Source organism: Polypterus senegalus, chromosome 11, assembly GCF_016835505.1.
Source record: "Polypterus senegalus isolate Bchr_013 chromosome 11, ASM1683550v1, whole genome shotgun sequence".
Taxonomy (NCBI): Eukaryota; Metazoa; Chordata; class Cladistia; order Polypteriformes; family Polypteridae; genus Polypterus; species Polypterus senegalus.
The window spans coordinates 92,737,385-92,759,930 of record NC_053164.1 but is presented as its reverse complement, the minus strand read 5'-3'; positions in this window follow the sequence as shown (position 1 = coordinate 92,759,930).

Here is a 22,546-nt window from a genome sequence, read left to right as displayed (position 1 = left end):
GCTATATTGCGTAGATCTGGGACTCAAGGATCAGGCTACTGTAATGTATGGCTTCAAGGCTAGTCTCAGATTTGACAGAATATGTTTGTGAGAAATGAGGCTTAGTAAGAAGGCAGGCTTTATAAGTTGGTGAGGTGATCTCTTGAAAATGAACACCCTTTGGTCCATGATGTTTAGGAGGGAATTGGCAGGCATCCATACACTGAAGTCATGGCAGGCTTTGCTTTTGCGTGGTGGATGTGCATCTCAGCAAACATAAAATTATGAGTTTCAAAGGAGGGCATAGCTGTCACATGAGACAAAGCCTGCTGAAAACAACTTAGATCTTTCAAACAGTCCAAAGTACTTACAACTAAAAATTGGCTAAAAAATCTTCCTGCTACTGATCAAGAGCTAAACTTTGTAAAAGATGAAGAGGGTTTCCATAAACTGATTTTATTTAACACAGAAAGGATTTCATTTAAACTTCTACCATTGTGATTTGTAGATGTGTGCCACAGCAATAGCAGAGATGTCTCACTGGTCAGAGACTGAAGATGAATTACTGGCTATCTTATTCTAGTAATTTATTGGAATGTATTACTATATTTATAAAAATAGAATAAGGCAATATTTACAGAAAATTTACAGAAAAGCAGGTTGCCAGTTTTGCTTAAAACATAATCAACACTCTACACATCAACAGTAATCCCTAGCCAGGGATATAAAAGTATAATCAGAAGTACTTTTCAACTGCTGATAGGGGAAGTGATAAATGGCTACCATACCATACTACTGCCTCTGTCAGAGCCAATTATTTTAGGAAGCAATACTTAATACAAGGTACGGGTCAACTCTACACAGGTAACTGCAAACCAGCTATCCATGAGCACACGGAACATGAACCCTGACACCACATCAGCAGGTATCTTCTAGAATCGTAATTAACTTACACATACTGTGTATAAACTGGGTCTCTTACTTATCCTCAGAAAGACAGTATTATGGATCTACGATAGCGTTGTAAGACAGTCATTGAGCACATCAGTGACCACACTAACATGCATGCATATATAATTAATAGAGTGATAGTTATGGAAAAATGTAATTGTGTAAATCTTGGTTACTTAAATAAAAATGCTATATTAATACATTGAGTTTGATGACAACTGCACTGTTTCATTTTTGGTTTAATTTGTTATGCTTGAAAAATATTGAACACAAAACAGTTTGATATCCATAATAAATATAACTGCTCATTATGAAGTGCAGAAGGACGATGCAAATCTTATTGGGTCCAGCTTAATGGAAACACTGGAGGAAGGACACTTGGAGATTGTACCACGGCTCTCTTGTTTGTGTATTTGTTACGTAGGCAACAAGCCAACATCCCAGAAGAATTCATCTAAGTTCACCTTTGTCCCATTTTTGACCCCTATACTTGTATTTTCCATGATACTTAAGATCCCTCAAAATGCTGTCAGTTACAATCAGCAAACATGGATGCACCTCTTGAGTGACCAGAGCAGGGGAAGCAGCCTGACCTCATTTTTCCTCTTTATCTTCTTTGCCAAATGATAGATACTTTATTAATCCCAAGGGAAAATTCACATACTCCAGCAGCAGCATACTAATAAAGAACAATATTAAATTAAAGAGTGATAACAATGAAGGTATAACAGACGGACAATTTTGTATAATATTAACATTTACCCCCCCAGGGTGGAACTGAAGAGTCGCATAGTGTGGGGGAGGAACGATCTCCTCAGTCTGCCAGTGCAGCAGGACAGTGACAGCAGTCTGTCGCTGAAGCTGCTCCTCTGTCTGGAGATTATCCTGTTCAGTGGATGCAGTGGATTATCCATTATTGACAGGAGCCTGCTCAGCGGATGTCAAACTGTCCAGCTCCGTCTCTACAGTAGAGCCTGCCTTCCTCACCAGTTTGTCCAGGCGTGAGGCGTCCCTCTTCTTTATGCTGCCTCCCCAACACACCACCGTGTAGAAGAGGGTGCTTGCCACAACCATCTGATAGAACAGCTGCAGCATCTTATTACAGATATTGAAGGACACCAGCCTTCTAAGGAAGTATAGTTGGCTCTGTCCTTTCTTACACAGAGCATCAGTATTGGCAGTTCAGTCCAATTTATCATCCAGCTGCACTCCCAGGTATTTATAGGTCTGCTCCCTCTGCACACAGTCTCCTCTGATGATCACGGGATCCATGAGGGGCCTGGGCCTCCTAAAATCCACCACCAGCTGTTTGGTTTTGGTGGTTTGAGTCACACCAATTAACAATGTTCTTGATTAGTTTCCTATACTCCTCCTCCTGCCCACTCCTGATGCAGCCCACGATAGCAGTGTCGTCTGCAAACTTTTGCACGTGGCAGGACTCCGAGTTGTATTGGAATTCCGATTTATATAGGCTGAACAGGACCCGAGAAAGTACAGTACCCTGTGGTGCTCCTGTGTTGCTGACCACAATGTCAGACCTGCAGTTCCCGAGACGCACATACTGAGGTCTGTCTGTAAGATAGTCCACGATCCATGCTACCAGGTATGAATCTACTCCCATCTCTGTCAGCTTGACCCTAAGGAGCAGATATCACATAATATCCAAAATGATGTTTCACAAGGCTCTATCCTGGGTCCGCTGCTCTTCTCAAGCTACAGTATATGCTTCCGTTAGGTCAGATTATCTCAGGGCACAACGTGAGCTACCACAGCTATGCTGATGACACACAGCTGTACTTATCAATAGCACCTGATGACCCAGATTCTCTTGATTCACTAACACAATGTCTGACTTGTATCTCAGAATGGATGAATAGTAACTTTCTCAAGTTAAATAAAGAGAAAACTGAAATCTTAGTGATTAGCAATAATGGATACAATAAGGCTATTAGAAATAAACTGGATGCATTAGGATTAAAAGTCAAGACGGAGGTAAAAAGCTTAGGGGTAATTGTTGACTGTAATCTGAATTTTAAATTGCATATTAATCAGATCACTAGGACAGCATTTTTTCACCTAAGAAACATAGCTAAAGTTAGACCTCTTATATCACTGAAAGATGCTGAGAAATTAGTTCACACGTTTTTTTTCAGTCGACTAGATTACTGTAACGCACTCCTCTCAGGACTACCCAAAAAATACATAAATCGTTTGCAACTAGTGCAGAACGCAGCTGCTAGAATCCTAACTAGGAAAAGAAAATCCGAACACATTTCTCCAGTTTTAATGTCACTACACAGGTTACCTGTGTCATTCAGGATTGACTTTAAAATTCTGCCTATGGTTTACTAGCAGAATATCCACGCTTCGCAGTGGAGAAGTAGTGTGTTAAAGAAGTTATGAAAAAGAAAAGGAAAAATTTTAAAAATAACGTAACATGATTGTTAATGTATTTGTTTTGCCATTGATATGAGTGTTGTTGTCATAGCTATATATATCTATATATATCTATATCTATTAATATCTATCTATATATATCTATCTATATATATATATATATATATATCTCCTTTGGGGTGCGAGCAGCTGTTGCTGGGGGTGCCAGAATCCATTGAGGAAGAAAAATGAAAAAAAAAAACGGATGACTCTTGCTCTTGGGAATCGAACCTCGGACGTCAGCGCTAGAGGTGAAGCCTCTCGTGGTGCACCATGGCGTGTGTTTCGTTTATTTGACAGTATGTAGATCGGTGTATATATATATATATATATATATATACAGTATATATATATATATACAGTATATATATATATATATACAGTATATATATATATATATATATATATATATATATATATATAAAATATATCTATACTAATAAAAGGCAAAGCCCTCACTCACTCACTCACTCACTCACTCACTCACTCACTGACTCATCACTAATTCTCCAACTTCCCGTGTGGGTGGAAGGCTGAAATTTGGCAGGTTCATTCCTTACAGCTTCCTTACAAAAGTTGGGCAGGTTTTATATCGAAATTCTACGCGTAATGGTCATAACTGGAAGCAGTTTTTCCATTTACTGTAATGGAGATGAGCTTCAACGCCGTGGGGCGGAGTTTCGTGTGACATCATCACGCCTCCCACGTAATCACGCAGTACATAGAAAACCAGGAAGACCTCAAAAGCGCTGAAGAAAACATGCATTATATAATTGAGAAGGCAGCGAAACAATAAGAAGCGGCGAGTGACATATACAACCATATTCATGAGTTCTGCTACTGAAACAAAGCACGATGTAAACCTACACTTTAAATTAAGTTCATAGACAGGCTGCGCTGGCGCTTGTAATTTAGTGCCTGCCCATATAAGGCCGTCCGTCAGCGGCAATCCAATAGCAAACTGCCACGGGTAAATATTCACGGGTGAAGGACTGTGCTTATGGAGAGGAAGATGAGATGGTCAGGGTGGTGTTTGACACAAACTCAGCGAAACTGCGAGAGAAAGTTTTAAGTGCCAGGACTAAGGTAACATTAAATACAGCCATGGACATAGCACGAGATGGCACCAGCACAGCTGGGAACCTTCGATGCATGTACACCGAGTGGCTCACGTGAACTGACGCAGTGCACAGATAAAAGGCAACAGTTCCAAAGAGCACTGAACAAAAACCGAATTACACAATTGAAAAGGCAGCAAAAAATATGAAGCGTCTCATACATACAAGCATATTCATAAATCCAACTACTGCGGAAACAAAGCACATGTTGGAAAAAGTCAATGTCCCGCTAAAGGAAGACAGTGTAAAAACCCGTGCATGCAGTGTGTCAGGTCTCAGATAAAGAAGAAGACGAGCTGTTTATTGATGCAGTAAGAAACGAATCGATGAATGAAACCTGTCATCTTTACAACGATTGACAAACACGGAATGTAACTTGAACACAACACATCCTACAAATACGAACCTGATTGAAAGAAATAATGATAATCAAATCCTTGATGACAGCAACACTCAGTAACACTCACAAAACAAATACTGTATATTGACAGTCATGTTACGTTATTTTTAAAATGTTCCCTTTTCTTTTTCTAGCTTTTTTAACACACTACTTCTCCGCTGCGATACGCGGGTATATATATATGTATATATATATATAACCCGATCTACATACTCGAATAATGGATACTTTATTCGCCATCAGTGATTGTTTTGGTAAAGCCATACTCAGTGTATTCATTAGATGAACGGTAAAAAGTAAGGGCAAGGGAGGATGACTTATTGAGGCATGCAGGCTGTAGTCGCCAACTCTATCTGAATTGCGCGATCACATTTGAAAAATATATCTTTTCAAGTTCTATTTAGTCCATATGTGTCAAACTCAAGGGCGGCCACATCCGCCCGGCGTAATTATATCCGCCCGAGATCATTTTATATACTGTATTATTGTTATTAAAGCCCGGTATATGAAGCGCTGGTAACACAATAAACTACAGATCCCATAATGCAGCGCTTCAGCTGCCTTGCCGAACAGTTACCGCGTTAATCAAGTCTACCTTAAGATGCTGCAAGTTATTGCGAAGCTAGCTCACACGATGCTGAAGAGAAAAGTTGATTCTGAAAATAGAGCCTTTAAAACTGGGAGGCTGAGTATATGTTTACTGAACCCGTGTGTCTCATTTGTGGAGCTAATGTGGCTGTAATTACAGAATTTAATCTAAGACGGCACTATAAAACAAAACATCAGGGTAACCTGAAAGACCTGAATGCAATGCAGAAGATACAGAAAGCAGAAGAATTAAATAAGAATCTGACACTTCAGCGGACGTTTTTACCTGTGCACAATCACAAAGTGATTTCAATTGAGGCTGCTTTTATGGGAGACACAACCACTTGCCCCACTTTCCCTATTACCAAGTAATGTTAAACCAAGTCGTCACTACGGTGTTCCCAAATACGCACTTTGCTGATAAACTGAGCGCACTGCGCACTGAGTTTGCACGGCGCTTTGGTGACTTTGAAGAACAAAAAAAGTCCGTCTACATGCGGCTCGAACCTTGTGCATGTTTGGTAGCACATATCTGTGTGAGAAGCTCTTCTCAGTGATAAAGACTAACAAAACAGCACACAGGAGTCGCCTCACTGATGAGCACCTGCAATCCATCCTGAGAATCTCCACAACACAGAACCTCACACCAAACAGAAACGAACTTGTTGCCAAAAAAAGATGCCAGGCGTCCAGCTCTAAAATGACATATGAGCAAAGACAACTGAATGATTTGATTTGTTATTGCTGAAAGGAACACATTTTATTTATATTTCTAGGTTTTGTTATGCAGCATGTTCATATTTGAATTTGTATAATTTTGACAGGATATATTTTTATGGAGAGCAAAATCTTTTGGGATATTTAAAATCTAAGTTTATTTTTTATAAAATATAAAATTACATAAGAGTAAAGAAATTTGAATGTTTGTTGTTTTAATGTTTACTTTATTTCTAACTTGTTTTTATGGAGAGCAAAATATTATAAGTTGTTTAAGGTTTGAGTTGATTTATTCAGGAATAATATTCCTGTCTGTTTTACCATTCCTACCAAAGATATTTCTGTCGACTAAATAAAAATTCCTTCTATTTAAAATTTAAATAGAACTTGAACAAATACGATAGTTCATAATATCCACGCAGACTTGCACGTAAGAGCGGGTGTCATCCGTTTTAACAAACAGCGTATTGCACTGATACGAAATAGCTGTGTGTGTATATATGTAGATATGTATGTATATGTATATATATGTTTATATATGTGTGTGTGTATGTATGTATATATATATGTATTTGTGTGTATATATGTGTGTGTATGTATGTATGTGTATATGTATAGATATGTATATATATATGTTTGTGTGTGTGTGTGTAAATATATATATATTTATATTTATATATATATATATATATGACAACAACACTCATCACTCACAACAGTGACAAAACAATTACATTGACAATCATGTTACGTTATTTTCAAAATGTTTCCTTTTCTTTTTCATTGCTTCTTTAACACACTACTTCTCCACTGCGAAGCGCGGGTATTTTGCTAGTATATAAATATACAGTATATATATATATATATATACATTTCTGATTAAGGAAACCAAAATCAGGTTCTACCCTGATCATGAAATATTCATGGAACAGTGGGCCAACATTAAATCACTGAAGTTATATGGGGTTATAAGAATTCACAAACCTATATATGTGTTTTGTAGACTAAAGTGTAGACTAAGGGGGTAAAAGTACAGAAATCCAAAAACTGCTCCACCAAGGATGCATTTTGTCTCCTCTCATGTAATTTTTGTAGATAAAAGATAAAGGTGTAGCGAGGCTTGGGGTGTCTTATCCAACTTATTTCCTTTATGCACTGGAGTAGTTTGGAAGAGCAAATAAAATTGTTTCCCAGAAAGCTTACCTTGCTTTCTTCAGGTGAATGGAACATAGCCACCATAAGTAAAAGAGTTTAAGTACCTTGGGATCTTAGTCATGAGTGCTAGTAGAAAGGTATCTTGAAATTGACAAATGGTTTGCTATAGTAGCTAAATCTGTGGATGTTGAATCATAGAGCTGTAGGGAAAAGGAAGGTATTTTCATCTTATTTACATAATCTGAATGAACCGATCTGTGGATAAAAATATTGTATAATGATAGAAAGAATGAGTGAGACTGTGGGTGTAAGAACAAAATGAATATGTTTCTCTACAGGATATAGGACTTAGAATCCAACATAGCTTTGGGAATTACAGGACTTAAGAAGACCATGGATTAGAGTGAATGCTATGAGGAAACTTGTGTGGTAGACCATGAGGAAGTCTAAAGACAGGTCACAAATAATAGTATTTCATATGGAAATTCCCTGTGCCAGTGGTTGTTAAAACTTTCTTTTTTTTCTCATAAACAAATTTTGCCCTTTTTGTGTCTTTGAGACCCATAATCCCAAAATCCTTTCCATTTCCCAATGAATACTATTGTAAATCACGACTGCCTGACCCAAATTCAGAATTCATAAAACATGCGGCCCATAGTTTAAGAACCTAAGTCCTAGGATATGCTGGAGATGTCTGTTAGAGACACAGTGGACTGGTCAGCCCTGCTTGCCCTTTTGTAACAACAACCTTCACAAAGAGAAGTGAAAATACAATGAGAACAATAAATGAGAAAATGTAAAGATTTAAATGACCAAGTAAATGAAAAGGCCAGGGGCCTCATGTATAAACGGTGCGTACGCACAGAAATGTTGCGTAAGAACTTTTCCACGTTCAAATCGCGATGTATAAAACCTACACTTGGCGTAAAGCCACGCACTTTTCCACGGTACCTCATGCCTTGTCGTACGCAAGTTCTCCGCTCGGTTTTGCAAACTGGCGGCACCCAGCGTCAAAGCAATGGTACTGTTCTTGTGTGATTACTCATTATTTTCATGACGCGGCTTTATAAATACACAGAAACTAACCGCATATTGTTTATTAGTGTAATGCATCTGATTGTAATTAACTCGTAACAATATAATGGTCCAGGGAACAGCCATAGTATTCCAAATACCATAACTGCTTTAGCGTTGCTCACTTCTCCTTCTTCTTCTTCTTCTTCTTTCAGCTCCTCCCGTTAGGAGTTGCCACAGCAGATCATCTTTTTCCATATTACTCTCACTGCACGACTCGGAGTATTTATATCACTGTATCTGAGTGTGAATCACAGCAGCAGCTGATCGGAAAGAGAATTATCAATATACAGCTTTAAGGACACGCTGTCTCAGCCACTGCAAAATGTTTTAAAGCCTGACCTGTACGGACCTCGCGGTTCAGATACAGTTTAATCCCAAGAACTTTAAATGCACTCAATCAATTGCTCCTTGTAGAACGGTTTGTACTTTTAAGTACAATCACCCCACTGTAAACTTGCACTACAGTTATAATATCTCACAACCTGGGCCACTTGTTTGTTAAATTATACACATAAAACTTTAACTTCATTTAAATAATCTATATTCTTCACTGGGAGTGTCGTGAAGGATAGAATAATTAAACATGTACTACGAAGATATTTCAATGTTCTTTAAACGCGTTTTGAAGAATCGGCTAAGCTTACAGATGGCTTAACGTCTATTACAGAGCTGATTGTATGGCGATCGGTTACTTGGGGAAAGAAAAGCAAGGACTCTTGGGGCGGCCACGCCAATATATATTGAATATAAAACAGAAAGAGAAAATAACAACACAGCTAAAAACGCAGCGACAAATTTCGACAAAAGATAAATGCTTGTCATGAGCACGAGGCTCATGAAACACATGTTTAATAATGTGCTTTAGCTCTTGTCATCATGAAAATGATATCACGTATACATCTCAGTATTTTAGTTATTCAGAGAGCTGTAATATCACAAATGTAATGGACTCTGTGTCCAGTTGGAGGAAGAGAGCCAGTTTAAGAAGCAAGTAGTGATTCACACACATAGATCGCATACGATTAGAAGATCAAATACAAAACAAAGCATTTAACGTGCTACTTTAATTACGATGTAATTTTGAGAAACTGGTTAATTAAACGATTTTAAGATGAAGTTTATAATGTTCTACTAAATGACAAAATAAACTACGTGATTAAAGTGGAAAATTCGAGATTAAAGTTGACATTTCATGCTTTTTCCCCACCGTGTGCCTTTTTTCTCTGTACCCTAATAAGCTTTCATATGACACTCAGACAGTGGGCTTACAACTCTTCTTTTCACGGCAACTTTGATATGTGACTTCTTTTTATTTCCGGCACTGTGCGATTTTGTGAATGTGAGCTTTCAAGTTTCTCCAACACGCTATGTCACTCGATCAACTTCATTTTGTTGATTATACCACGGTTTATTTGAACAAATAGTATGTTTTTCCTTTGCCTCCACTTGGTATTCGCTGAAATTCTTATATTTTCCCCGTGCTTTTCCCATTGTCTTTTCACAGAAGGCTGCGCTTAAGGGCGATTTATATTGATTTGCATATTCAAATAGGCGTAATTCTGGGAGGATTTGGGGCGTTACATAATGCGCGTGCACGCGCGTTAGTTTTCACGCTGATCGGGATTTATGTAACGGAAGGACGTGGAAGTTGGAGTACGCACAGATTCCTGCATCTGGATTTTTCTGTGCGTAAGCACATTTCGGCTTTTGTGCTTACACCATGTTATAGTGCGAGTTCTACGCACGGCGTCTATTGTTTTTCATATAACTTCATTACTCATTACCTAGTGGAGCTAGTGGAGCTGCTGAGCAGAATATTATATACATCCACCTGGACACTCAGTGTATTGTGGTTGATTATCCTGAACCTTTAGTTCAGGATTTCTAAAACTACTTCATGTACAGTAATAGTAGTAGCATACAGTAGTATCTGAATTAGTGTGGTGCTGAGGTGGCACCCGTTGCATGGCTACACTCAGGACCTAATCTGGGATCCTGAGGTAGTTTGTCGTGTGGTAGGTGCGGCAATGCATTGTATCAGTGGAGGCTCCCAATCTTAAATTAAATATAAAGGTAGCAGGGTGAAATAGTAATTAGTGCTGGTGCCTCACAGATCCAGCGCCCTGGTTTTGAATATTATCCTTGGTAACTGTTCAGATGAATTCTGAACCTTCTCTCTGTGCTGCAGTGGTTTTCCTCCAGGTACTTCAGTTTTTCTCAGTATTCCGAAAGACATGTGTTAGGCTAAATGGTGATTCTAAATTGGTGGCATGTGGGTATGTATGTGTGTGTGAAAAGGCCTTGAAATCTGCCATATGCACTATGATCCCACCCCAAAGTGGAATAAGCAAGACTAAAATGTTATGTTATTCCAAAATAAATGAGACTAACATATCACTTACAAATTACAAAAACAATCCAATCAGGTAGGAGGAAAAGACATAAAGAAAAATGCAAAAATGTGATGATGATTGGAGCTTTATGGCTGCTCTGAAATCCTCATGAATATGGAAGTATACCAGACAACTGTAGCTAAAATTAGAATGCAGACAATTAAAATTAAATGGTGATTGCCAGAATGGCCTTCTCTGCTTGGGGCTGGAGCTAAGACAGCTGGCTGCCTTCAAGAGACGCTGTTGGTGCTGTCTTCTGTGCCATGATATCCTTGTAGAAACATTTTATTTAATCTTATTGTCAGCATATTTTTTTAAATGACTCTTTTTAAAGGAGAGTTTTCTTATGAAGGACACATTAGCGGCTTCTACTTTTATACTAATGCCTACCAATGTGCTTTTACCTTTTAGCTTCATTAGTTTTAGTTGCCTTTTAGAAAGTGTACCTCAGCTTGTGTGTCCCAACCCTTCAAAACATGTTAAACGTCCTTTGCTTCTGGCCTCAATATCAGTGAACTCTTTAGGACGAATCACAAATGAAGACTTCCGTTTTTTTTCCCTCTCCTTTGATCTTTTAGACACTGTGGCACATTGACAAGAAAAGAAATTTTCAATGACAGGAATAATGAAGCTCATTTCTGTATTGCAGCGTAATAAAGACACAACTGGCCAAGCTTTTATGGGACATGACTTCCTGTTTTTTGACTTTTGTGTTTTCCATTAAGGAATTTCCAGTGCCATTGTGAATGCATGTGGAGTGGTCACGATGTGAAATAACTTAACCAATAAATAATTGAACTGTGGGCTTTCAGGTAGGTGAAATAATAATAATAATAATTCAACATGTATGATTATAGTGTTCTTTTTAAATGAGATACTTGCTTCATATAGCAACAGTGGGAATCTTTTTAATTTTGCCAAGGTTTAATTCAATTTTCTTTTTGAGTGTCTTAATTTCACTGATGTCAATCCCCCATGACATTATTCCTTTCTTTTTTCTGACCTGCCACTATTTCTGCTTTTTTTTTTTTTGTGTTTCGTTATAAACTAGTCTAGGTGGAACATTTCTTTTTTCTTTACCAATTTTACTCACAGCATGGCGCACAAATCACTTTACGTCTGTCAGGAAGCCATGCTTCACAACTGACTGACAGTACCTGCATCTCAGGACACAGTTCTACAGAATCTGACACTGAGCAGTCAGGCGGTTAATGAAATCCATGAAAAAACAGTTCTATGAAATAAAGTTTTGCAACTTCTATACTTGTAACAATCATTCAGTCGCATGAAATACCTTCAGGGGAGAAAAAAAAAAAACCAGAGGTTTCTAACCTACCTGAACTCCAGCCAAATTCAAGTTTTTACAGAATGCATACAGTAATAAATATGAACAGAAGGCATTTTGATTTTCAGGTATAGTGTCTATGGAAAATTCTGGGCAAAGGCCACTGGACCCATTGGGGTTACAATGTCAAGACAACCATTCCTGTTTGATAAATAAAAAACGGTGACAGTCAGAGACAAGAATAGTAATAATGGTCTGTGCTGAGACACCGGGCAATTTCTTTGTAACCCAATTCTGCAACTGCTGCAGCCAGGAAGAAAGGTTTTGGCTTCTAAACATTTATTTTTTTTTATCATTGGTTGCACTGCAATGACATTCCTGACAGCTGCAAGTGCAAAAGGATAGCTGTTCATATCTCAGTTGTGTGGCAAGCAGGAATTGATTCCCTCTGGGACAGTGCTGATAGGAAATAAGAACCAGGTGCCCAAAAATGAAACAAAACAGAAAAGAATTTTTACCTGAATCCTTATTTCATTTTCTAACTCTGTACGGGTAATGTCAAAGAGACGAAAATGTAAAACTTATCTTTTCTAGCTAAAACTGCTGGGTTAGTTATTCTTTGTCAAAGAGCTGCATTTTTCACTTGAAGTCATCTTCTCCAGGAGGAATGTATGGCTCAAACAAGTTATTCAGATAGCGAGTGTGTTCAGGCATGACAGACACTGTTTCCAGTCTGCAAGAATCACAAATACATGACAACTGATTAGTCAAATCGTGTCAGTTTTGTACAGAACAAATGTTTAGCTGGTGATTAAATGTAGTACACTGATATCAACGTGCAAAGCGCTACACGTGACAATGTGAATGCTACTATGTCTGCATTAGTAAATGCCCAGAGGAATTTTTCACGTCTTAACAGAACAAACAAAGAATGAGTCCAGGCACACAAATCGGAGCTAATATAATGAACTGTCTCAGGACATACGGCCAACTTGCCCAAGCCAAATTTCAACACTGTACAGGATGTATTCTGTCAAAGGGGTTTTAGGGATCGAGGTGTTATCCAAAATAATTCCCTTTTGTTTTCTTTGCAGTTAATATATAGGACAATGACATAGCTCGAGTTTCTGCCGCTCGTGCTTCAATTTGCCACCCGCCAACATATCTGAATATGTTAACCTATTTAAATAGAAAACTAAAATGACGTATAGAGAAAAAAATAAGAAAAATTTTGCATATTCATATATAGAGAAACAGCAATAATTTTTCACATATAATTATTTATAAGCATCAACTAGACAAGAATATAGTATAGACGCACTGATAAGCCGTGTTCTAATTATTATTTTAATATAATTACGCTGCGAAAACCAGAACCAGTATAGTGTACAAGTGATAGGTGGGGATGTTTTCTGCGCAGAGCAAGAATGAATTTGGATTGATAACGAAATTAAATTATAAATTGTAAATTAGTTGTTTATCTTCCCAGAAATTATTATCAGTGTAATGTTTATGTTTATTTTTATTGTTGCCTCCTAAATTTCAACTGCTGTGTCTGATGCTGTCACAGAAGGACAGTCTGGAAATTATTTTTGAAGCATTTATGGATAAAAATCCGAGATTTTTTACTTTTTTCATGCAAGAATTATATTTTTCCATACCCTGCTGCTTACACACGAATTGTTCTGAGCCTTTTGGCCAATAATGCCGCCTCCAAAAATGTGCCGCCCGGGTCGGACCACCCCCTCCTAGCTACGCCACTGATATGGGATGAGTAAAAAAATATATAATCTTTACAAGACATCGGGGTGTATTAATTCGCCTTCCATGCATTACTACTTTAAAGGAAAGAAAAAGTCCTAAGAATAGTGTAAAGTCGACTTTTACGGAATAAAAGTTAAAGCACTTATCTCTATATAGTTGAAGTGCGGGGTGCGCTTTCGCGATCATTTTAACTATGTCATTGGCAGATTCCGCTCGTGCACCGCTCCATAAAGGTGAGCATCTCTTTAGCCCTGCCGTTGACAAATACATGCCTTGCAAGGACTGAGAGGAGCACCTGTGCAGAAGACACCTGCCTTAGTTGCAATTGATGAAAGAGTGTGACGTGTCGCAGGATTCGCTGAAGATTTGTTCCCCGACTATAAGAGGCACTTCCTGCCTCAAGGGTTTGTCTTTATACTCGGTGGCGCGTATAGCGAGTTTATTTAGTGTGCAGGGACTATTTTTGTAAATATTTTTATATAGATATTGTAGTTTTTGTTTTTCCTGTATATACACTTTTTTTTTCCTTGTAAATATATTTTGTGGATTTTTTGATTTTTGAGGTGTAGTTTCTTCCTGCTTATTTTCTTTCTTTAGGAAGACTGCAATTCTGTGTGAATACATTTATGTCTACATATTTCATTCTGACAGCTTCACTGTTCACTATTGCTCACTAGTTTTGATTGGGACATTGCTTTTGTGCACCTGTAAATAAAACCCACTTTTGTTTTCGAAAATGCCACATTTTTGTGTCTGTGCCTTCATGTCTGACTTCTCTCAAGTTTGATTTGGGTTGGTCCCAAACTACAAGATGCCCACTGGGTTGTCTGGTGCCAACCTTGCCACTACACGAGGTGTCACACAGGGTTGCTGACATGTTTAACCAGTCTTAAACCTTTGAAAACATTTTTACTAACAAATTGATAACTGAGGAACTTTAGACTGGGATCCTGTTTTGGTACGATCTGATACCCTGAAACACCAGCCTGCAGGTTTGGGCAAGGAGACATAAAGAATTGTAGAGGGACATTTTTGGTGTCTAACCAATTAAATTCAATGAAGAAGTGAAGATGAATTGTTACTCAAAAAGTAAAGGCAATTTGAAAATCCATCCACAACAAATAGAAGCTGATGCATTAGAACATGTTTCTCGATGGTTTATGGGTAGTTTGAAAAAGCACAGCCCAATGCTCTGCTGTTAGTCAAGTTAAGCAATTTCGCAACAGAGCATCCATGTTGATTCAATCTTGGCTTCAACTATTTTATATACCCTTTATAGTACCCATAAACAATTGTGAATATGTTCTATTGCATCAGCTTCTATTTGTGCTGGATAATTTTCATGTTTCCTTTACTTTTTGATTTACCCTCCTATTATGGATACTTGAAAAGGTAGAATGGTAAAGCTCTGCCATGTTAAAGCTCAAGGTGCTTAGCTCAATTCCCTGATAGCTTCTTTTATTTGTTCCCAGTTTGGTTTTCTTGGAGGTTTTGTACTGAGGTTATGATTTACTTCTCTTTAGTTATCTAGAACAATAGAACATTAGAACAACTGTGGCAAGAACAAGCCAATCAGCCCAACACGCCCGTCCATCCTATTCCCCTAGTTTGTGCAAAATAATATCAATTCGATATCTGAAGGTCCCTAAACTCCTACACTTCACCAACCGACGTGGTAATTTATTCTGTGTGTCTATTGTTCTTTGCATGAAGTTAAACTTTCTAACATTTGTGTGAAATATTACCTTCACAAATTTTCAACTATGTCCCAGAATTCTTGTTGCAGAATTTATTTTAAAGTAACAGCTGGGATCCACTATACTAATTCCCTTCATAATTTTGAACATTTCAATTATGTAATCATTTAATCTCCATGTGCTTAAACTGAAAACATTCAGTTCCTTCAGTGTCTCCTCCTAGTTCATACCTCTCAATCCCAGAATCAGCCTTTATCACTCTTATCTGAAATTTCTCTGGCATTGCTACCTCTTTGGTAATGTGGAGACCACAACTGTACACAATACCCCAGGTGAGGCCTCACTAGTGCGTTATTTAACCTCTGTTGACTTGTACTCTAAACATTGTGGTATATAACCTAACATCCTATTAGTTTTATTGATCACTTCTCTGCAATGCTGGGATGTACTACAGATAGTGATGAGTCCACTGTGACTCCATGGTCCTTCTCATTAGGTGTACTTTTATGTTTCAGATCTCCGATCATGTAATCTAACAAATGTAACATTTCTGCTTCCTACATGTAACACCTTACAAATTCATACTACCACAAATCTGCCCAAGCCTGTATGCTGTCCAAGTCCATTTATAAATTATTTATGTGATTCTGCATTATCTACCTGTACACATAATTTTGTATCATTTGGAAGCATAACCAGCTTGTTACTGTATATATACTGTATATATTAAAAATAGCAGCTCTTCTAGCAACAAGACAACCAGGACACAGCTGGAAACTGGTTAAAGATAGATTATCTTCACGGAAAGAACCGTAGACACATTGAATAAATTACTAGGCAGCATGGTGGACAGTAGGACTTTAAGGACCTTCAAATCTCGATTTGATGTTAATTTGAACAATATAGATCAGGGGGTTCTGTGAGGTCAAGCCAAGTTCAAGTTTGAGAGCATGCACTGGTACAGTGAGTTACCGCACCCACTACAGGGCAAAACAACTCGGGATCCTGGTTGGCAATCCCCCAGGCAGACATGCTGTCCAGTCCTACCATCCGAAAATGACCCTCCATCTGCCACAGCCAGGTGTTATGTGGGTGTCCCCTTGACTTGGTCCAGCCACTCAGGTCCCCAACAATGACGATCTTAAGAGCCGGATCACCCTCAGGGAAACGCGGCACATGGCCGTAGTGCTGCGATTGACGCTCCCTCACAATGCAGGTAAATGTGCCTCATTCAGGACTCCATGAGCAACCACTTTTCCGGAGAGACACAGTACCAAAGGAATCCAGTCTTCGTCTCAGGTCACTGGACAGTGTCCATGTCTCACAACCATATAGCAAGACAGGAAGCACCAGGACTCTAAAGACTTGGACTTTCGTCCTTTTGCATAGATATCGGAGATATCACAGATATTTCCATGAGGGTCAGATAAAAATTAACATTTATATTCACTATACAGCCTAGTATTGTTGATTTAGAGTAGATGTAGTAGTAGTAGTAGTAGTAGTAGTAGTAGTAATGGTAGTAGAAAATGTAGTAGTAGTAGATCTGTTTTAATTTACACAAGAAGGCTGTATTTCATTATTATAATGAGTGATCATTACTTTTTGCATAAAAGGAGTGTTTTTTTTTAGATTGTTTGCTTTGTGTGTGTCATATACAGTATGTATTAGACAATCAAATCTCGATAAATAAAGTACATTATATTAATTGCATGCAAAGTTGTGTTTATGTGAATATTTATTGAAAAGGGGGTCCATAGCTTTCATCGGATTCTTAAAGGGGTCCATGACTCAAAAGAGGTTAAGAATCACTCATCTAGATGAATAGGATGAATGAGCTTGTTGGACTGAACGACTTGTTCTTTTTCTTTATTTTTTTTCTAATGCTCACTTAAAATCTGCTCTTAAAATTGTATATTATTTGTGCCCTTTGGCACCTTAGCCACTAACTGAAGATAGGAAACGAGAATATGAGATTCATGAAATTATAGATTCACTTTGCACTGGTTCTTGTACTCTGCATTTCATGCACTGGCATGGCTGTGAACCAGCCTCCTAAAGATCAATACACTTTAATAGGTTGATAATAAAATAAAATTGAGATGACATCATAAAACTGCCATTTTGTGAAATGGTAGCTACTGTATGATGTTGCATTCTACTGTGGCATGTGCATCAGTGAGTAATATCATGGGATGTCATGGCAGTTGCTTTCCTGCTAGTTTTAAGTGGCATCTCAGAAAACATCCAAACCTTTCTACAAATAAAGTCCAAATTGTTATCATTTTGTTTTAAAGAGCCTTTATTTTGATTTTGATAAAATATTTTATTCATTTTTAATTTTAGATCTGTTTAAAACATACATTTACCATTTTGTTTAGGCGCCATTCAGACCTGTTCCTACCACATGACCAATTCAACAAGGTGCGTCAGATCATCAGGTCTACTGGTATAGAATACTGGCGCCCAGTATTCATCTCCTAAAGTGGACTTAAGACTTACTAAAGACTTCACTATAGGTAGTTAGTAAAAGAATAAAAAATAGCACTGGGTCTGTGTCGGTTTCAACTAATTTTTTCCATCTCAAGACTTCTTTTAGCCTTTGAACTTTTAACTTCCTAGTCTTGATTTTTGCCTGTTCCTGCCTATTCTTAATGTCTCATCATTTGTGCCCTCAGCACCTGATTTACTGCTTTCACAAAAATCCAAGGTTCTTCTCCACATAGCCCATGACACCAATGAAAGAAATGTAGCTTCTTGAGAAGTTAAATTCCAAAGGACCAATTTCAGATTTTGACCTGGTTATTTAGTGCCTTCAATTTTGTTCTGCCTGATCATTTAGTTTTTTAGTCTCTGGTGCTTTAATCATGATATTTTTTCTGTAAGCTTTCGTCAGTTTATCCTTAAATCTTTGCTGCTTCATTCTGTTCCTTTTGTTAATGGTTGCCAAAGGTTTACCATTTAACAGACTAATGCAGGGTTCACAAGCTTACAAACATATGATAAAAAAAACAAATGTAATTTCACACCCATTCTTTTTATATATTGATTTACACATCAATCAAACATCCTGAAGATTGTTTACATCAATAATTCTCATCCACATAAAAGCTGGTGGAGTGTCACTCAATCTCGTCAACCTTGCTCTTGGTAATGGGCACATTTATGTAGTCTCCCATAAAAGAATTAGCAGGGTCATCAGCAAGAGATGGCAATGATCATTCAAACATGTAGGCATTATAGACCATTCAAACGTGTGGGAAATGGTAGCTGAAGCTGCCTGGGGGTAGAATCAAATACTGGTCGCAGGATCATAAACAAAATGGGTAACTGTGAGGAAATGGGCATGGCTACACAGCATTAATACAGTGAACTTAAGAGGCAAGTGACACAGGCCATTTTGCAGACAGCGCTTACCCTTTATAGAATGTGCTTTATGGCGGTGTGGGAAGGGAGAAGAGTACAACCTACCCTCCTATACAGAGAACAAAATACTGTGGACTTGGTCCCAGTGTTCTGAAGACATAAAAAGTACATCAGAAACAGAATATATTTTGCTCTATTCATGTGTGCTGTGGTGATAAAATTAATGAAGATAGCAATGCCTTTTATTGAACTTACACACACAAAGGGGTCAGTTTCATTACAGGTTTGCCATGAGGGTGACCTATTAATGCTAATAGTAAACATGTTGTTTAGCCAAGATAATATTTTTAAAAAGAGAAAGAAAAGTACAAACATTTCATACCCAATGATGAACGGGAGCATATTACTGAAAAAATAGCTTATCAGAAGAAGAATGGCTGAAGAGAAATATTGGTAACAGTTTAGTTTGGATACGGCAAAAATGCATCATGTACCATTATGTAACAAGACCTTAACAAACACGCAGTGTGACCTTGTAACAGAAAACATCTCTTTGGAGTGGTCTGAGGTGGCTTAATGGAGACAGATTTCTCTTGACATTACAAGTTTAGTATAAGAACTGTGAGTCCTTCATATTAACATGTAACTTTACCATCATGTCAATATGCCACACAGCTTAGAGACAATAAGAAATCTAATGATGCTTTATAAGTGTTATGAGAACCAAAAGAAACTTTGTCAAGGTCTTGTTACTTAAAAGTAAATAGATGCATTTTTGCATGCCTAAACTGAAATGTTTTACTGATATCTTTTTCTTATGAAATAAGGAAGATTTCATTATCACAACAGAAAGATAATGTGTATACCTAACACAAATTTCAATTAGTACTATCAGAAAAAAAAAATCTTTAGGCAGCATTCAGGGTAGAAAATGGTAGGATTTGTTCTAATAGTCCTCAGAATTGACTCAATAAAAGACACTGAATAGCAGCCACCAGCTGCAAGCTAGTGCAGCTTTTCATTTTTTTTGTGTGTTTTTCCTCAAATGCAAAGGAATAAAACAGATTTCATAAAGATTTGTTTTCTAAACATTGCATTAACAAAATTATCCAAGAAAATAAGAAAATCTGCAACTCTGAGCAAAGTCCAGACACTCCCCATCAAAAGCTGGCCGCACTCCAAACAGCTCTCTTATTCCCTGTCCTTCAGACCAGACAGCCCTTTTACCAGTGAATGGATGGATTAATGCTTGGAATATCAACAGACTCGTGAAGACTGTCAGCGTTTTTTGCAGTAAAAGTAGAAATGATTTTCTCCAAGTGAATTTTATAATTGGTAAAATAACTAAAAGTTTTCTGGTTGACATGGGCACTCTAGAGCTGTTTTCAAACTCCAATATGCCATTTAGGCCAACATATACAAAAGGAAAAGGATGACTGTAATGAAAATAGGTAATACAGAATGGTACAGAATGCAAGAGGCAATCAGAAGAAAACTAAGGCAAATAAACGAAAAACAAAACTGTGCTCAACTATGCAGGTATTTGCCCTATCACTAGTCCACTTGGCTACTTTATCTTGCCATTTTTTTTAATCTTCTCCAACTCTTACCTTCTGCCTTCCTTAACTTCCTTTTAAGTCACATCCCACTGCCAGTCAAGCCCTTCTACTCCCCTCTCAATTCCAAACTCCTAAATAAAGGTCCAGGCAACCACCGGGTCACCTGCCTATTATACTGGATGACAAGGTGACATGTATGGTATAATGGGTCTCCATGTCAGCATAAGGGAACTCCTGCTTGATTATGTGGCATTATGTGTCATCTGCCCTTTGGTGTTAGTAGTTGAGTATCACTGGCAAGACTACATAGGTCATCATTATTGTTGCACACAGAGTTAGTTTCCTTAATGAAACGTGAAAAGTCAACAGTAACCAGTGCTATACAATAGGAAATGATATGAAATACTTTCTGAACTGAAGACAGGACTCTTGACCAACAAATTACAGGGAGAGGTGGCTTTCCAAGTGAAAAACTCCTTCTCGTGCATCTTTAAATTTATTCTTAATGTACACACTGATACTTCTGGAAGTAATTATTTAACAATTTATTTTAGCAAAAAAGCATTTGTTTTTAATGTTTTGATAACAGATATATGGTTTATAAGACGAGAGATTTTTTTTTTTCATGGACATTTTTCATTTTGCTTGCCATTGTACAGCACTGGTCACTATTGAATTCTATTATGTCATAAACCTCTTTCTCTTCATTCTGCATTAAAACACCAGATTAATTTTCTTCTTGTCCACCACTGCAAAATACATGGGGTATGAAACATATAAAACAAATATTTTTGTGTGGCGTCTACCTCCTGTCTTGTTCCACGAAAAGTGCCTGCAGCTCTGGTAAGCAAAGAAAGAAGAGGAAATTCATCACAACTTACAGGAATGTATTTACAATTAAGTGATATTTCTTGATCATAGTGATGGAAGTAGAATAATGCTTTCAAATAAAATTAGGAAAAAGGATTAATAGAAGTGGCCTGGTGCCCCGTGGTTATTAAATATTGTGTGGTGCATTCAACACCTGGTACTGCAAGGTGTGCCTAGCTGGCAAGAGGATGCCAAGAACAAGGACATCACCAGTATGCCATGTGACAGCAAGCTCCAAGGCAGTTGGCATGGTGTTACCTGGCCCACTAGTCCTGCTCACGTGGCTGTACACACTGTATGTATGCCACTATTTATCTTGAAAGGGCATTAGTCAGGGACAGGAGCATCAGCATAAGAAATAGGGAGAAATGGGCAAATGAAAGCATGACATGCTGTCACATTACAGACAGCTCAGGAGTAGGCAGAGACACCTTTCTCTCTCTGTTAGAAGAAAAAGTGAGGCCAGGGATGAAAAAGAAGTTGGGCATAGTCCCTTTTGACTGCTAGGAGGCTAGTTTCTGAAGATATTGCTCCCATAATAGTCTGCAACATGGAGGCTGCTAGGGAGTCCCTGCCTTTGCAAAATACTAAGATGAGTATGGACACCAGGGGACACTAGACTGAGGTCTAAAATGGTGTCTCTGGTAGAAATGTCAGACTGCTCAAATTGTGCCAATGATTCTGTCCCTGCCAAAAGTGAAATCATAATGGGCTTTAAAGCCACTTCAGTGCATCGGACTATTATTACTGAGTGCAGAGTCAGCAGGAGCGCAAGTGTAAACACTCGTCTTGTGGGAGAGGAAGAGGCCGGGACATGGACAGAGAGAGAGAGAATGGAAAGAAAAAACATGGGAGACAAGAAGGGGGTGTGGTATTGTAGTAGACAAATGGGTAAGACACCCTACCAGACTGACAGAGATTCTAGACATGTTTAAAATTATCCAGACAGTCAGTAGGGTTTCGTTTATCTTTCTGTTTATTTTGTACTTTACATTCTCCTTGTGTTCAGATATCTCTATTGAATAACTTGTTTAGTAAAAGTGCCTTATTATCTTTCACCTACTTGGTATTTATCTGGGAGGCTACTGCGATTATCCCTCCCTCTCGCAGTAAAAGAAAATGTTAACTATATTGCTGTTATTTTACTAGTCCCATATTCTACGAAACGCTACACATCTTTTTTCTGTTAAT